Source organism: Ambystoma mexicanum, chromosome 2q (assembly GCF_040938575.1).
Source record: "Ambystoma mexicanum isolate Mex_15411 chromosome 2q, UKY_AmexF1_1, whole genome shotgun sequence".
Classification (NCBI taxonomy): domain Eukaryota; kingdom Metazoa; phylum Chordata; class Amphibia; order Caudata; family Ambystomatidae; genus Ambystoma; species Ambystoma mexicanum.
Window position 1 is genome coordinate 818,714,170 of NC_090924.1, and position 13,518 is coordinate 818,727,687.

The window sequence follows — 13,518 nt, forward strand, 5'->3', positions numbered from 1 at the left end:
TGTAGAGTGAGCAGCAAGGCATTCTAATCAGTACAGCAGGTGCCAGCTAGTCTCGGTAAGCACAGTAGAAATACTAGAGCGAACATTAAAAGACTTGAATTATGCTCTTCTTTGCGGCCCCCCTTCCCTGAGCCCGGTAGAGTCCTGGAGAGCAAGTTGACCCCCCCCGGCACACGAATAGAAACTAGGAGATAGCAAGGCCTGGAATGTGTCTCTCCCTACGCACAGCTTGCTTGCAGAAACAGAAGCATTGTGTTCTTTAAAACACATCCTTATCTCTGTGGGCTTACAAAATTGCAAACTGTTACAAAATTAATTTTTGAAGGTGTCAAACTCGTCACCATTGTCAATCATCGTGCCTAATTCAAAGGAAATGCAATAGGGGCGGTATAAGTTGTGACACTACTGATTACTAGATGCTTGTTTTGTATATATGTAACTGTTGTACAAATTTCTCTCTCTTGCGTCCCCCGAGGTCTGGTAGACACACGTCACGGAGCGTGGGACCAGTTGGTCAACTGAGACCATTTGCTTTGCAATAAACCCTAGATTTTGGGAATGCAACCTTGTGTCTGGCGTATCAGTTTGTGTGTGGTGATTGTGCCTTGTTTCTATACGCGAGGGTCCCTCAGGGGCCCCTTCAGGATCTGAGCTTGTTCCGAAGATACTGCTCTGATCAATCAATCGTCTAGGTAGGGGTAGACGTGGATCCCTTCCCTCCTTAGACTTACAGCCACTACCGACATTAGCTTGGTGAAGACCCTCAGGACGGAGGTCAGCCCAAATGGCAGAACTCGAAATTGATAGCGAGAGTTGCCAATTGCGAACCTCAGGTATTTCCTGTGTTTGAGATGGATTGGCACATGGAAATAAGCATCCTGAAGGTCTAGAGATACCAGCAAGTCCTGAAGCTGGAGGGCCTGAAGGATCAGAGAGAGAGTCACCATCTTGACCTTGTCCTTCCTGAGGAATTTGTTCAATTCTCATAAGTCCAAGATGGGTCTCAGTTCTCTGTCCTTCTTCGGTACTAGGAAATAGGGGGAATACCAACCCTTGTTCCTCTCTGCTACAGGTAGCGGTTCTATGGCACCTTTCTCTAGCAGGTCTAGAATCTCCTGCGAAAGGAGCGGATCTGGAAACTTCAAAGAGTTGTTCCCCGGTGGATGACTGAGGGGTGTGTAGAAAAGGCCGGCAGTAACCTTGGGCAACTGTCTCTAATGCCGAAGCATCTGACATAATAGCCTGCCATTCCGTCAGATGTTGAGTTAACCTGCCCCATACTGGTGTCTTGAGAGGAGAGACCTCAGAGTGGTTTAGAGGCAGCTGACGCAGATGCCGAGGGCAAGGAGGCACCTGCTGCTGCTGCGGTTTTTGTACTTTTAACCTGTCCACCGCGGGTGAATCGTTTTTGGCCCCTGTCCTCTGCCTTTTCCAAACGCTGAATAAAAGCAAAAGGACTTACCTCTCCGAGAGGTTCCTGAGGTGCGATACAGAGTTTGACGGATTGCAGCTCCAAGAGATTTCACTGCTGCCTTGGATGTTTGTAACTTCTCTAGACTGTCATCAGTCTTCTTACCAAACAAAGAAGTGCCGTCAAAGGGCATATTCAAAAGTCTGGCCTGTACATCTGGAGCAAAACCAGACTTTCGCAACCACGCAAATCTGCGGATTGTAGTACTTGCCGCCATTGCCCGGCTGATACTGTCAGCAGAATCAATGCCAGTTTGAAGGGACTCACACATTGCGTCTTTACCATCTTTAATGATGTTGAGAAATGCTTCCCTTTCCTCTCCTTCCGGGAGATAGTCAGCCCCAGATGAAGCACACTGCCAAAGTGTATGGCTGAATCTTGCGAGCGTACAAGTAGCATTAATGGATTTAAGTGCCATGCTACATGCCGAGAAGACCTTTTTTGACATAGCGTCAAACCTTTTATCATCCCTGTCTTGTGGAATAGTATGGTATGCAGATCTACTATTCGATGAAGTTGCTGCTTGTACAACCAAACTCTCTGGGGCTGGATGTTTGCTCAAATATTCAGGGTCAGAAGCAGATACCCTATATTTGGCAAATAGTTTTTTGTCAATTGCCGGGATAACCTCAGGGGTTTCCCAGTTGACAGATATTTTTCTCTGCAATACAGTATGAAAGGGAACCACAGGATCTTCCTGTGGGCCTTTAAGTAAAATGTCTGTAAAATCATCCTGTTGAAAAGAAGGTGAAGGTGTAGACCACCCCATGAACTCTATTATTCTGGCCATTAAGACCCTATAAGGGGTCTCAGCATGTTCCCCTGGGTCTGGTTTAGCGAATTCTACTTCTGGAGAAGTATCTAAACCCCTTGCCTCATGCAAAGAGTCTTGAAGGTCCTTCAATCTATTCTCTTCAGAGATAAATTCCTCTGGTATATGTGTAGTGGTCCTCTGTAACCCAAAGAGTCTTTCATGGTCAGAATCCTGCCCTTCCTCAAATATAAAGGACAAAGATCTGAAATAATCTGACCTTGGGTATGGTTTAAAACCCATTTCTAAAGCAGAAGGGGCCAAAATTGTAGTCACCGGTTGAGAAAATGTCGAATTTCTCGACGCAGAAGTGAAAGGCTTCGATGAAACTGAAAAAGGCATCGAAAAAGTATGAAGAGGCCTCGAAGAACTCGAGAGGATCGGGATCCTACTCAGAGTCATCGAGGTTTTCAACGACATCCTCGAGGTAATGGTCGAAGCCCTTGGTACGTCTACTGACAGAGATGTAGTAACAGCAGTAGATCTGTCCTTTATCGGCATCGAAGACGGCGTCGATTCAACGGATTTGTGTGTCGACGGGCCCTTCGATAAAGGCGTCGATGACGCAGATTTATGAGTCGAAGGAACCTTCGGCGACGGCGTAGATGACGCGGTCTTACTGCCTTTGCTCGAGGGTTCATGACACTCTCGGGCAGTTTCGTTCGCCAGGTGCAACGACTCGCGGCGTTTTGATTTTTCGGGTCTTTCACCCAGGGTATCACCTTTAGCAGTCTCTGAGGGGGTCGAGGCCGCTTTCTTGAAGACGCTAAGCATTTATTTGTGGAATTCCTCCCACTTAGCTGGAGAGCTGTGTTTCGTGGGGCAGGTGACCCTTTCCGGGGATGTGGAAGAAGAGAAAGAAGAGGGAGATCTACGACGCCTCTTTTTCGAGTGTTTAGATCCCCGAAGACTGATTCGAGACCTTAAACGGGAATGTTTCCTATGACGGCGAGGAGACGAGTGTCTCGACTCTGCCGAGGAAACTTTTGAAGTAGAAGTTTTAGGAGTCTTACCTCTTTCTAGCTTCCCATTATGCTCCTTCAAGGCTTTCGCCGTCACTTTTTGAAGCTGGACCGTGGGGTCGATGGTTCGGAAGAGGAAGCCATCGAATGAAGAAGATCTCTTCGAGGAATAATAAGAATATATTTGAATAAAGAACTGAGCAACACGATTATGAGGCCCACGAAGCGCAGAAAAACGGAACTGAGCAACGGACGCTGCGTGAGTCTATTTATACACACGATGATGTCGGGGCCAATACGGAGGCTGTCGAGGGACACCAACTCGAGGGACCTCGATGCGCAGCGCCCTCTACTGAAAAAAATTTCCGGGACCAGCAAGCTGGAAGTAACCTATCAAGATAAGGAATACGTCGGAGGACACAATCCCTTCGAAATGCCATTTCATATCACTTTGGGGGTGTTAAAAGTGCAGTGGAAAATATTGCAGATAGTGTTTTTTCTTTCAGAAATCTCACTGGGACATTGCATTGCTGTTTCTTGAATGCAGTGAACTGCATTCTGTTGTTTTCCTGTCTGATTCTAAAATCTGATTGTTTGGTAAGAAGTCAGTTCTAGAAGGTATTGACTGCATTTTGAGCATTCTATTGGCTTAGAGGTTGCCAGTAATGGTCGCCCTCTTCTGCTCCAAACGTACTCATGCAAATGTCCCCGTCTGCAAGGATCAAAGGACAACCATCACCAGTACCATAGCAAAACTCTATTGACCAAGTGGAAAGCAGCATTTAGAGTCTATCATTTTTCAGTCTAACATACTTTATCTGACAGAGGTATTGCCCAAGATACTTTTGCAGGGTGTCAAACACTATCTGAATATAGCCTGTAATGGGGAAGCCTCTGATCCTCCATGCTAATGCAGGACCAGAAAATCGTGGAACTTAGCTCATAATTGGCCTTCTCTAGGTCCTCCAAGCGTGTCTGGCAGTTACCCCTTTCTTTAAAATATTGTATACTTTGTAATTAACTGCCTTATGACTCCCCGGACAAGTCACACACACAGTTAGCTAAGAGAACACATGGCCGAGCACAGGACATTTTGAACTGGGGCATCTGGACCCATGGAAGGTATTATATCTCTGAGGAAAAAGAACGTGAAAAGGGGTTCCTGCATGTAGGCGGGCCTCAGAGGTAAGTACTCTGACGAGGAAGAGTAGGGCTAGGAGTAATGAACATTACCAGTAAGTAATCAGAGCAGTAACCAGTAAACAGACCCCATGAAGACAGAGAGGATTGATGTGTGAGCTGTTGAGCAACAGTAAGTACAGAGAGCATTCTCTATTTTCTATGTATGCAGGAAAATGCATTGAGGCATCAGTCTGAATACTTCTCTTTTCTGCCAGAGATCACAATTAAAAAAGATGACGCTGCGTCACCAAAAACGTGTAGGACACAATTAGAAATGGAGCCACTAGTCGGGGCACATAGTGAGTAAGGGTAGGTAGAACTATTTTACTTGTTTGATAAAATGATGTGAATAAAATATAAAAAACATAAATCGAATAATAAAATAGTAGCTTTAAGCATTATAAGAGCTCATTGGGAGGCATTCATTTGTGTACTTGTTTTTTGCAGAGTTTTAGTAGGTAAAGTGGACTGTAGTGAGAGGAAAGAACGTTGTCGATACCCTCTGAAGAATGTCCTGTATTGACTAGCCAAGTGGACAGAAACATGCGCAACTTGGGGCAGACATAACAGATCTGTGTGGAAAAAAAGACAATACTAATACTTACCAGTTATGATATAGGAAAAGCGGTTTATCCTGTGGTACTACAGCAAATACTACCCTGGACACTAGAAAACCTATTCATACAATTGAAGATAGAGTTTGCCCTATATATGTTGTGTTTGGAACCTGAGGGCATCTTCACTCCTTTTTCCCCGGTATCCTCTTCTCAAGTGGCCAGGGTGTGGAAGTGGGAGGCAGGCCAAAATGGGGGAGGGCATGTGGGAGACAACAATCAGAGCCACTGTTTTGGGACCAGGGAGTCAACACGCCTAGTGGGGGGGTGGTATATGTAGACGGACTGGGTTTCCCTTCTGGCAATAACAGGCAGGCTGCAGTGGTCAGGGGTGTTGCTAGGTCTGGAAAAGATCAGGGGCTACGCTAATGTCGGCACTGGTGGGACTCGGTGATAGCTAGCATTTTGGAAGCTATCAGGGGCTACAACCAAAAGTCCTGGGGCATAAGCCCCCTTAGCCCCCCCCTAGCAACGCCTCTGGGCTGCACTGAAAAGTGGGAACACAATGAAGGCACCAAAATCTTTGTAGGAACCAGGAACAGATTTATTACAGGAAGAGGAGTAAACTAATTGCCAGCAGGATACATGAGACACACTGGATTAGCTAGGCACACCCAATGGCATGGAACCCGGGGCCTGCCGAGTACCCTTGAATGCATGGGGGAGACATAACCCCAAGGGAGAAAGCGAAGGGTTAGAGGGGGAGTTGGAGGCAGGGGGCCGGTAGATATGGTGGGGTGGGGGAAAGAGAGAGGAAGGCGCAGAGAGGCACAGTAAGAGGGAGACAGGGGTACAGGGAGACAGACACAGAGACACAGGGGGGACAGAGAAGCAGAGAGGGAGAAAGGCACAGAGAGGCAGGCAGGGGGGGACGGAGGCTAAGAGGCCAGGAGAGAGAAGCATGTGAGAGCAGAGAAGGAACAATAGAGCAGGTTGGGGAGGAAAGGAACCAGGGAGAAGGATAAGGCCAGACAGTGGGGAAGGGTGTCTGCTAGAAGGGAAAGTGCCTCTGTAGCCTCTGCTCCCAACCCGCACGGTCAGCACACCACACGGCCAGCAGCCAAAAAGAAGACGCAGCCCTCTCTCTCTACAGGTTATATAAGGCTGTTGCTCCACCCATTCCAGGGCCAGCCCTCCTCTCCCAGGCAAGTGTTTGTTTGGTTGTTGCCAGGACACATTCTGTTGCTCCACCCTTCCAGGGCCAGGTCCCCTCACTCAGGCAAGTGTTTGTTTGGTTGTTGCCAGGCGGTTCCAGGGGACATGGGGCACACACCTTTAGGTATTGTATTTGTATTTATTTATTTGTATTGCGCACCTTGCCCAAAGGCTTACGGGCGCATGTTTATGGAAGTTACAGGTTGCAGCAAATATGGCACAATATACAATTGCAGGTTATAAAAACATCAAGATCAGTGGTTAATAGTTAAGAATAACGATAACAAGCAGAGTACATATACAGGTACGGTATAAAATATACACAGAAGCACTACAGCTGCCATTTTCAGGCAATATTTACATCGAGGTAGTTAGGGAGATGCACCTGTGCAGATCGTGCACATCTGAGATAAGTATAGCCATTTGATAAGTCAGCGGAGTGCGGTCGGAATCTCACAGCGGCTCTAGCAGCTAAGAGATGCCGGGGTTGCTGCAGAAGCATCCTGTTTTCGTTGCCAAAGTTAAGTGTTGGCTTTAAATGTGTGGCAAAGCGGAATGTTCCTTGGGACATTGGGCAAGGAGTTCCACAGCTTGGCGGCCAGGATGGGGGAGCTTGATCCTCCAGGTGAGCGGAGCTTGAAGCTAGGGATATCCAATGTGTATGCCTGGGCGGATCTTGGAGGTCTTGAGGCCGTATGTTGTGTGAAGCGAGATGCTAGGTAGGCAGGGGCTGTGTTATTCTGCGCCTTGTGAGCAAGTACAAGAGCTTTGAGAGAGATGCGGTGGGAGATGGGTAACCACTGTAGGTTACGTTTGGTATTGGATATGTAACTTTGTCTAGGTATGTTGAGTGCTGCCCTTATGGCGTTGTTTTGCGTAATCTGGAGTTTGTCAAGGTTTCTTTGGCTGGTCCCTAAGTATAGGGCATTGCAATAGTCGTTTTTGTCATGATGAGGGTTCTAGCGAGTGTCAGGCAGTTGTCCGTCGTCAGGAAAGGCCGGCAGGCTGTAATAAATTTGCAAGTGTAGGATGACGCAGATACAACTGCATTAGTTTGTCGATTGAGGGATAGCGTGGAATCAAGGTATATACCTAGAGTTTTAGTTACATTGGCCACTTTAATATCATTACCGTCAATGGAGAAGGATTTATAGTTGGATCAAGTTTAGAGAGTTTAGTTTGCGTGCCAAGGATGATTATCTCGGTCTTATCATCATTGAGGCAGAGCCCATGATTAGCCATCCAAGCCTGGGAACGGTGTAGATGGTGTTAAGAGAATTGGAATCAGTTACGTAATCGCCAGTGATAGGGATGAGTATCTGGGTATCATCCGCATAATTTGTGTAAGAGACACCCAGATAGTCAAAGATATCAAAAAGTGGTTCTGTGAACATGTTGTAAAGAGTGGGAGATACACAAGATCCTTGAGGGACTCCACAGGGGACGTGGGCTGGATCGGCTGCAGCTAGAGGAGAGAAAACCCTCATGGTTCTCTTGGCAAGGAATGAGCTGATCCAAGAAGTTGCTGCGTCAGAGAAGTGGGCAGCAATTTTGAGATGGTGGCAAAGGATTTGATGATCGACCAAGTCAAAGGCTGCTGAAAGATCCAGAAGGAGCAGGAGCGCCAGTTTGCCCTTGTCTTTCAGGTCCTCGATGTGGGTTTTTAGATCTAGTAATGCTGTCTCTGTGCCATGCCTGGGGCGGAAGCCAAATTGTCTCAGCCCTAGTAGATTGTTGAGTTCGAGATATTCCTGAATTCGGAGGTAAGCCGCGCGATCGAGGATTTTGAGCAAATAGGGCACCGTAGTGATGGGCCTGTAGTTGGAAGGATTACTGGGGTCAAGATTAGGTTTTCTAATTAGAGATATAACCCACGCATCCTTGAGGTTGTCGGGCACAGTGCTAGAAGGAGGCATTTATGAACGCTGTGATGAATGGGGCGAGCTCAGGTGCGGCCTCCTTTATGAGGCAGTTGGACGATTTAAGCTTGGTTATGATGCTTTCAACTTCCTTGATAGTAAGGGGTGAGAAGCTGAATGGTTTAAAGTTGTGTTTGGGAGTGGGGATTTTATGGCTCTGGGTGACTCTAGTGGCGTCTGAGAGGTAGTTTTTTTTTTTTGCGTTAATTTTGGCTTGGAGCATGGCAATTTTGTCCAGCAAAGCTTTTTGAATATTAGCGCACAAAACAGTGTCCGGCGTGCACGTGTTGAGAGGAGCAATAGGAGACTCAAGTTCCTTGAGTATCTTAAATAGTTCCTTGGCGTTGGATTGTGCTTGGGTGATTCTATTATTGTATACTTCCTTTTTAGCATTGAAAATGACTTCTTTGTAGGTATGTGATGCTAAAGTAAGGTAATTTTTATTTACTAGGGAAGGCAAGCTTTTCCAAAGAGCATCAGCTTTTTGCTTTTCTTTGCGCAAGATGCGTAGTTGCGGCGTGAACCATGAATTCAGATGGGTCTGTGGTTTTTGTTTGCGCAATTTGAATGGGGCAATGGTGTTGAGAGCTTTTAACATGATGCGGTTGTAGGTATCTACTAACGCTGTGGGGTCAGAGCAAGTCTCAGATGCTGAGTTCATTAAAGGGAGTATGAGAGGTAGAAGTTTCTCAGCTGTGATGTCTTTTTTGTTCCATGTGTATGTAGGAGGGGCGAGGCTAGGTTTGTCTACAGGTAGGCTAGAGTTAATGGAGAATGAGATTATGTGGTGGTCAGACCAGGCCAAGGGGTTATAACGATATTGCTGAGATCACAATTCATATCAGAGACCCAGTCAAGAGTGCGACCCTTGATATGGGTGGGCTCATTGATATGTTGTGTGAGGCCGAAGTCCGACAGTACATTAGCTAGGTCAGCAGCTTTGACATCGTTCTTGTCATGATAGCCCAAGTGGAAGTCTCCCAGAATAATGATTTGAGAGCCAGGCTTAGAGCTAGTTGCTAGAGTGGATGTCTTCTACGAATGAAGAGGTTGGGCCAGGAGGCCTATAGATGAGATGGATTGTGGCTGTGTGATTCGGAGACAAAGGCAGTTTGAGAGATAGTGATTCAGCTGAAGGTAGCTGAAGGCTATTAGCAATTCTAATATTAAGCGAGCTCTTGAATATGACGGCTAGGCCGCCACCTTTAGTTTGGTTGGTATCCTGTCACACCTAATTAAGGAATAGTTGTCTGGGATGGCCAGTGTTAGTGTAGGACTGGAAGCTGCATGCAACCAAGTTTCTGTAACTGCAAGGAAGTCTAGGTTTTCAGAAACAATGAGATCTGCAATGTCGAGGGCATGAGCTGGGACAGAGCATTCGTTCGTGAGCGCACCTTTGAGTTTAGAAGCAATGGTTTTGTCGTGTGGCTGGGTGTTCGATATAGCCAAGCGTGGCTGTGTTGTGCTAGTGCTGATATTGAGGATTTTGTGCGTTGTATGACTGTTGGTGTGATAGGACCAATGACTACATCTGAAGGCTAGTCTTAGGTTCCTGAACGTTAATGCACATGGTAGGCTAGGGGGGATAGTAGCAGGTGGCATGTTATGGTGAGCGTGTGTGAGGCAATGGGTGGTAGTGTGAGCCTGTGACCGCTTGGAGATATGTCTTGCGGTCGAATTCAGTAGACCAACATTGCACAAAGTGTGGTGGCTAGTGTTGGTGGCTGTGTTGACGGTAGAAATAGGTTTAAGCTGAAGAGGGTAGCGCAGGCGTGAGCCGAACCTCGAATTTCTAGCGCAGGTAGTGCAGGGCTTATTGGGGGTGGGTTTAGTGGCGAAGTGACGTATCCAAAGGGCTGGCGAGTTAAAGTAGGGGTTGGGGTCCATCATGGTGTTAGCAAGCAGTTGGTCGGTTAATGTTGTGTTCCTAAGTGAGGGTAAATGCAGGATGTTAGTGCCGAGCAGTGACACGGTTAGGACTTGGACAGTGATGAGTCGGTGTGTGGCAAGGTGTAGCGCGGGCTGGTGAGCCGGCTTAGGTGCGCAAGTCTGCAAGGTGGGGTGGGGAGCGTAGGTACCAGCAGTATGATGCATATTGTGTATTGCGTGGAGGTGGAATAAGCTCACCATAGGCGGGGTTAAGACTATGGCAATGAGTATGGTGAAGAGGTAATTAGTATAGGCTACATGGGTACATGCGAGCGGGTGGTGTGTGATGCGTATGCCCGTGAGGAGGTGCAACTAGCGTCGATTTTAGTTGGGCTATGCGAGTGGGTGTGCCAATCGTTGAGGAATGCCTGATGAGGTGGAGAGCACGGCTAGGGCACTAAGTTGACTATGTGGATTGGGGATGCAGGGAGGTGCGCTGTATCCGAATGGTAGCGTTCCGATGCTAGCGGGGTGCAGGTATGAACAGGTTGATGTAGTGCCCCACCACTAGAGGCAGGGTACCTAATTGTATAGGCATGGAGCCACATATGATAGAAGCATAACAACAAGGGGCAGTGTAGGTGCAGTCACACAGTTGAAGTAGCATGCGCAGTGTACAGCAGGTGTAGGGTGTCTGATTCCCAGGTCAGGGGGGTTGGCAGTTGGAGCCCAGAGGGGAGGTTAATTGTAGGGTATGGGAGATGAAATTATAGAGTGAAGAGCAGTTGGGTCCCCAAGGGGAGGTAATTGTCAAGTGTGGTACAGGTAGCTTTCCATAGCCCCCACCCCACCCATGAGAGACACAAGTGGAACTGGTTTGCAGGGCTCTGGTAGCTGGACGGGACACTGGACGGGACACATGTTTAACGATTGGGCGTTAAGTTGACAGAAACAGTTCAGTGGGGTGGGAAGTGACATAAAAGGGAAGAGGCATGAATACAAACGTGAGAGACCACGACTCCGTCTCTGCCCATTATTCGAACTTGGCATGATTAAAGTAGTCAAGATGCCAGCATGCTTGCGGTAGCAAGCAGTGACCTGACACTGGCGACAAAGGGGAAGGACCTCAGGGACCAGCTGGTGTGCTGTATGTAGAGCGTGTACACTGGGTTGCACGGTGCACCACCAGCTCGGAAGTGCGCAAGGAGGACCTGAGCCGGAAGACGATGCAGGAAACAACCAGTGGCTGCAGCTGTGAGTGGGGAGAAAGCAAGGGACACACACACTGTGGTGCTCATGCCCTTCAGGCGGCCGCATTGCTCCACAAGGGGCCTCACCATGCCCAGTACCACGGTGCACAAAAAGGGTGAAGAAGAGTAACCCAAGGAAGTTAAAGAGTACATAAGGGTGGGAATCCCACACAACGAACATGTCAGAAGAGGATGTTCCGGCCACGCTGCCAGTGACGCCCCTGACACAAGGCGCACATCGAATTCCTTACTCCCTAGCGGTTCAACTGCCTGGAACATTTGATGCATCAGACACTAGCAACATGGGCCCATGGTGTGCGAGGTGGATTCGGGATTTTGGGGGCCACAGATCCCGTGGAAGATGCACGACAGCAGTGCCTGCTAAAACTAGCAGTGTGAATCGCCACAAGGGACATCATAGACAAACTGACTGCGGACACCCTTGACACTAAACAAGGGTTGATGAAGACGTTTGCTGCGTATTTCATGCCGTACACAAACGTAGATTATGAAAGACACATATTTCATAGTACGAAAAAGGTCAAAGGTGAAACAATGGATGCCTTCGTCATGCAGGGGCAAATAAAAATGAAACACTACAATTTTGGAAGTTACTCGAACACAGGCATTAAGTTTGCAAATTATAGCAGGGTGCGAATCTCAAGCATCCCGATGAAAATTGCTACAAATGTCCAGGACATTAGATGAAATTCTGATGCCAGCTCGAGCAGTCAATACCGAAAAGGGATCAGCAACACACCCAGAAATGATTCACAGGTTACAGAATGAGCAGAGCGCTCACAGGGAACCTTACAGCTACAAGTGTGGTTATGAATTGCCACATATGGGGCATGCCCTGCTATCAGTCAACAGTGTTTTGCGTGTGGAGAGGAAGGACACTTCAAGTCAGCATGTCTAATAGCCCGGGAACGGGGACGATATGGAGGAAGAGGGACAGCAAGCAGATACAAACCAAGGGGCAGCACCACAGCAACCCAAGTATTCCAAGCGACAGCTCAAATACACGGCAAGCCAAATAAAGGTGGGGAACGCGACTCGGAATCAGGCAATGAGAAGCCAAGTAGAGAAAGGAGAGACAGACGGAGATACCACGTGGTGCAAGCGAGACCAGAATGATGATCCAAGTGACACATCCGATACCCAGTAGAACAATTCCCATCAGAGACTGAGTAGAGCTCGTCAGAAGGAGAACAAAGAAAAAAAGGATACCTGTACGCACTAGGAAACACAGTGGCAACCGAACTTAGTCCCACCTTAATGATGGGTCGGAACGAGAGACCGACCAAATTCCTGATAGACACGGCGTGACAGTAAATGTCATTAGCGAACAAATCTACAAGGAACTGCCGCTGATGCACAAACACAGACAAACCAGTGTGGACATGTACCCATATGGAGCCCAGACCCCTGAAAAATGCCTAGGACAATTCAAAGGCAAATGTAGGTACAAAACACAGGAAAAGAAGAAGATTCCCATATACGTGATCTCCACAATATCGAGATTGGGTGCATTCTAAGCTTCCAATGGCAAGAAAAATGGGCTCATCCATGTGTTATACAAGCTGATGGTTCATAAATACGTAGACCACGTAGAGATGATCAAAGAACTACATCCAACTCTGTTTAAAGGAATATGTAAGCTACGCAACCGGCAAATGAAACTACACATTGGGAGGAGATTCCACCTGTGGTACAACATTACAGAGGAATCCCTGTCAACACACAAGGGAAGGTAGAAGAGGAACTACACACGTTGCTTGAAAAGGATATCATCAAGCCTGCTACCGGGCTCACCACGTGGGTTTCCCACATCAATCTGTTCCCCAAGAACAGGTCAGACGCCATTCGACTGTGCATCAACATGAGGAGGCCTAATCAGGCCATCAAAAGGGTGAGACACGTGGCGCCACGTATCACGGACATGATACACCTTATCAACGGAGCTAAGGTGTCCTGCAAACAGGACTTATAAAAAGGATATCATCAACTGGTCCTGAGCCCAGAGAGCAGGAACTTCGTGACCTTTGTGACGCATCTGGGTTTGTACAGATATAAGAGACTAAGCTTTGGTTTGTCGTGCCCAGCGGAAATATTCCAGGCGGAGATACTTAATGTAATCAAGCATATTCCAAACTGCATCAATTACAGCAATGGCATTCTGGTATTTGGCACAGATGTTGAAAAGCATGACAACACCTTATCGAGAGTGTGCATGGCCCTTGAAGCAGCCAAACTTACTTTAACTAAAGACAAATGTGAATTCA